Below are 5094 nucleotides of genomic sequence, written 5' to 3' on the forward strand. Positions count from 1 at the left end.
AACCAGCCTTCACCACACGCAGGTCTGCTAGCAACTGGCCTTGGGCTTCCCGGCCCTCAGAACTGTAGGAAGTAAGCGTCTCTTCCTCTTAAGCCACACGGTTTGTGGTGTTCTCTTGTAGCGTCCCAGAGGAGCACAGCCCAAGTTTACGGTACATTATTCCAGCAGCTGGTTGCATTCTGAGTCTTATTTTCTCTCTCTCCTTCCCATCCATGTGTGCTGATTTACTGGTGGGTTACAAGCTTACAGACCTTTTGTCTCCTCCTCCGGTCTACACTCTCAATTCAAACGAAGATGTTAACTCCCTTAAAAACCACCGGTGGGTTGGACTGAAGGACAGCTCAGTGGTGAAGAGCACGGACTGCTCGTGAAGAGGACCTGGGTTCAGTTCCCAGTGCCCACTGGCGGCTCACAACCGCCCGAGGCTCCAGTTTGAGGGCATCGGACACCTGACCTACACAGCACTGTGTGCACATGACAAACAAGAACGCTCAGGCGTGCACGCCTAAAAATAAATATAAATACATACATACATACATACATACATACATACATACATACATACATAAATATTGCCATTGGCTCCCTGGTCCACAAAGTCCCAACTTTCATATGCCCTGAGATCTGGTACTAATTTATTGTTTAGAACTCATCCCATGACTGGTATTTGAGCCACCTTGTCTCTCACAGACCCCAGATAACCGTGTGTCCTTTAAATGGCCTTCTTGTTGTCAGAGGTTTCAATCAGCGTGAACCAGGGAGTGTTTTTGTGACTTCCAGCCTCCTGCTCCTCTGTTTAAATGAGACAATCTGGGCTGGAGAGATGGCTCAGTGGTTAAGAGCACTGACTGCAGGGGCTGGGGATTTAGCTCAGTGGTAGAGCACTTACCTAGGAAGTGCAAGGCTCTGGGTTCGGTCCCCAGCTCCGAAAAAAAAGAACCAAAAAAAAAAAAAAAAAAAAAGAGCACTGACTGCTCTTCCAGAGGTCCTGAGTTCAATTCCCAGCAACCACATGGTGGCTCACAACCATCTATAATGAGATCTGATGCCCTCTTCTGGTGTGTCTGAAGACAGCTACAGTGTACTTATATAATAAATAAATAAATCTTTTAAAAAACAAATAAAAAAAATAAGACAATCTGGGGTCAGCCCTGAGAGTTTCTTCTGATTACCTTGTCCCAGACAGACTAAGTTTCTATTCAATTAACATCTCACAAGGGGATTAAACTTCTAACAACAGAAACCCATTCTCTTAGTTCTAGAGAAGTCTTAGTTCAGCAAGTCAGTCTCCGTTGGCTGAAATCAGGAGGTCAGCCCCTCACCAACCCCTTCACCTGTTCCAGCCCGCTCTGCTGCTGGCCTTCCTAGGTTTGTGGGTGCCTTCCTCCCACCTTCTGGGCTACGTCTTCAGTCTCTTTCTGTTATCCTCACCCCACCTTTCTTGTTTTGCCTGACAGCTCAGTATTTGTAAGCAAATGCAGTTAGGGTCCACCCAGATTGTCTCTCATCTCAAGACCTTGGAGGCGATGGTGCTCACGTCACCGTGGCCATGTCTTGTGTGTGCTCTGCAGTGCCTTGGACGTGAAATGTGCCCCACGTGTTGAAGGCTGAATGGTTAACCTGTGAGATGTTAGGAGATGAACATGAGAAAGGAAGTTAGACCACACCCTTGAAAGGTTTATCAGGACCCCACGATACTTCTTCTCTCCTTGCTTCCCGCCCCTACCGGGTGGACAGCTGTCTTTATCTCTCAGTGTGTGCTTCAGTCATCACAGGCCGAGTCCAACGGGACCTGAGGTCATGCGAAAGTGGGAGTCCATGTGCATCTCCCTGGTTCTCGGGGGAGAACTCATTACACCAGTGGAAAGCTGGCTAAAAGATCCCCGTCCCCGAACCTGTATCTTAGAAACTTAATCCCCACGACAGCAGTGGCTGACTGAAGAGGGGCCTGCCAGGAGGTATTTATGAGAGTTCATGAGAATTTCTGCCTCAGGAAGGGACCGGTGTCCACAGTGAAGGGTGTGAGGAATCTGAGGTCTTTCTCCTGGGCTCTCTTCTTCCTCCACCCACCATGAGGTGATAGTAAGAACGGCCTCCCTCATGCAGCTCAGCCTTCCCACTCTCCAGAACATTGCTGCTTCATAAATTACCCAGACTCTCAGATATTTTGTCACAGCTCTGGTCAGAGCACTCAGGGGGTCTTTAGTCTATCTGAGGTGTGCATCTAGTTTTGTTACTGTTCTCTCTCTCTCTCTCTCTCTCTCTCTCTTTCTCTCTCTCTCTCTCTCTCTCTCTCTCTCTCTCTCTCTCTCTCTCTCTCTCTCTCTCTCTCTGTGTTTATAGAGCAAACCTGAAGCCTTGCACCTGCCTGGCAATCATTCAATCACTAAGATAAATCCCCAACCCCCTCCCCCCTCGTTACCCCCTCCCCGGCCCCGTTCAAATCTGGTGCAGCGAGGCGGACAGTGATATGATGTCTAAGTTAGAAGCAGCCAGGGTGAGGCATCAGATCAACTGCATGAAATACACCAAACTCAACTGTCCCTCTCCATACACACAGTGAAAATAATTGAAGATGCAGGTGAGGCCACAGATACAAATGTGTTATTACCGAAAGAATCGCTTCATGGGGATAAATTTGGCTAAAGAAGCGCAAACAGCCCAACAATTGCAAACCTTGTTGAACTTAACCTGGCTGCAGAGGTGAATGGAAGGCTATCCTATAGAGCCACAGTGTCCCTTATGCGGTCTGCACACAAATTAGCACCTCTGGTCTGTTGAGTGGCTCAGTGAATTTGGAGAACGGGACAGACATTCAGACAGAGTTACGAGGTGTTCGGAATACGGTAACCATGTTTGGAGACAGCAGTCGCACAGTTCAGAATCCACAGAATTCAAATCAATAACCCCTAAGTCCCAGGAAGGCCGTGGGTGTGCGTCTGTGGTGGAGTGCTCACGGAGTGCATAGAAAATCCAAGTTCAATCCCTGCCAAAGAAGCAAGCCCAGAGCTTGGCCCAGGGAAGGACGGTCAGAACCAGTAATGCAGACTGGAAACGTGGAGACAGAGAGCCGCAGACTGAGCCACTCAATAGACCCTGCCCACAAACACCGGAAACCGGAAACCTTAAGATGCCAGAATAACGTAAAGGACAAGGGCCAATGAAAAAGGGGGAAAAGCATTAACACGAGGTACGAACCTTAATGGAGGTTTTACGTGTCACTGTCCCAACTGCTCACAATGCCTAAGCGTCATTGTCCTAACAGCTCGCAAAACTTAAGGGCAGAAGCCTAGTCGCTGAGCAAGGGATTCTGGTCTCTGCTTGGTAATCACGTGAAATGAGGGCTGGGGTGGGAGGGGGCGTGGCTTAAAAACCCCGCGTATTTTATCTGCACACGCGCACCAGCCTCTCCTATAGGCCCCCAAACTACCAGCTAAGGAAGACAGGTGGTATTAAACCCCAGGAACACATTTCAAATGTCTTTATAAGAAAGCCTGCTCTGTTTTTGATGCCAGTAAATAAATTAGACCTGGATCTCACAGACATAATTGAATAAGAGACAGCTTGACCCAGCAGGAGAGATCTCAGATAGCCAGGGGTTTTCCCAGGGCGAGGCTCACCCCTTGTATCCCCATGATGCCCCCAGACATGCTGGCCCCTCTGATTTTCCTTCAAGCTCCTTTCTTTGCCCATTCCCTAGAAACAAACATATCTAATGTTCGTGACTTTATTTACCCCCGTATTCTAAAACAATAAATAATTTAAGCTAGTGCACAAATGGGCATTTTCTTTTGCCTCCCATTAAATATATATATATATATATATATATATATATATGTGTGTGTGTGTGTGTGTGTGTGTGTGTGTGTGTGTGTGCGCGCGCGCGCGCGCTAATGCGTGCAGGCACATTCCAAGAGAGCAGATGGCATACACATTGATATGTTTATGAAAAGATAAAGAGAGGGGATTATGGGGGCTGGAGAGATGGCTCAGTGGTTAAGAGCCCCGACCGCTCTTCCAGAGGTCCTGAGTTCAATTCCCAGCAACTACATGGTGGCTCACAACCATCTGTAAAGAGATCTGATGCCCTCTTCTGGTGTATCTGAAGACAGCTACAGTGTACTTATATATAATAAATAAATAAATCTTTAAAAAAAGAGAGAGGGGATTATGTTCTATGGAGGTGTGGTGAGGTATGAGGAAAGGGGGTACTTCAGCAGGCCCATGCTTGAGACATCCTTGAGGTACTCTTGAGGTACCAGCCACACGAAGGTATAGTATAGGAAAGAGTTTATTCTGGGTACAGGGAGGGGAGTTAAGTAGGGAGTAGGGGCAGGCAGGGGGTGGGAAAGAGAGAGGGGAGAGAGAGCGAGAGAGAGAGAGAGAGAGAGAGAGAGAGAGAGAGAGAGAGAGAGAGAGAGAAAAGAGGCCTGCAATAAGCACGTGGAGATAAGGGAGCAGGAGAACGGGGAGAGAAGGGACAAAGGGGAAGAGGGGAAGAGCAAGAGAGCAGGAGGGAACAAGAGTGAGGAGGGGGCAAGCAGCCCCTTTTAGTGTCGGGCACACCTGGCTGTTGCCAGGTAACTGTGGGGGTGGAGCTTAGACAGAATGCTAGCATACATGGACACTACAGTGCAAGTGTAGAGGTCAGAGGACAGTTTGGTTCTTTTTATTCACCTTGTGGGTCCTGGGGCTCAAACTCAGGTCATTAGGCATAGCTGCAAACACTTTAATCCAATGAGCCTTCGTGCTGACCAGCCTTTCTCTCCTTCCTTCCTTTCCTTCTTTCTTTCTTTCTTTCTTTCTTTCTTTCTTTCTTCCAAGTAGGAGGCTTAAATTTACATACCGAAAAATAATGAACAATATCAAGGTTGAAATAAAAATAAACTCGGTGAGAAGAGTTAACGTGCAGAACAGCACAACACTTTCAATAGCGTTACTAACAGGAGGAGGAAATGGGTCAGGAAGTATTTCAACAGCAGTTCCCAATAGAGCAGAAGGAGGAGCTTAAGATATCCTGTAACTGGTCAGATGCTGATTCAATCAGCTATGACTTTTAGGCTTTAGCACAGCATAGATCGCCCTTACCGCGAT

At 47.6% G+C, this 5094-nt stretch overlaps 1 long non-coding RNA gene across 1 annotated transcript in view; it reads right to left on the bottom strand.

Moving 5' to 3' along the window:
* Positions 1–4635: 4635 nt before the first annotated feature.
* LOC120095054 (uncharacterized) overlaps positions 4636–5094 on the bottom strand; it is a 1681-nt gene continuing 1222 nt past the window's right edge. The window contains exon 2 of the long non-coding RNA XR_015632373.1: positions 4636–4831. This is a non-coding gene — a long non-coding RNA (uncharacterized LOC120095054). The remainder of the gene's footprint in view (positions 4832–5094) is intronic.

Source organism: Rattus norvegicus, chromosome 10 (genome assembly GCF_021556685.1).
Source record: "Rattus norvegicus strain SHRSP/BbbUtx chromosome 10, alternate assembly SHRSP_T2T, whole genome shotgun sequence".
NCBI classification, from domain to species: domain Eukaryota; kingdom Metazoa; phylum Chordata; class Mammalia; order Rodentia; family Muridae; genus Rattus; species Rattus norvegicus.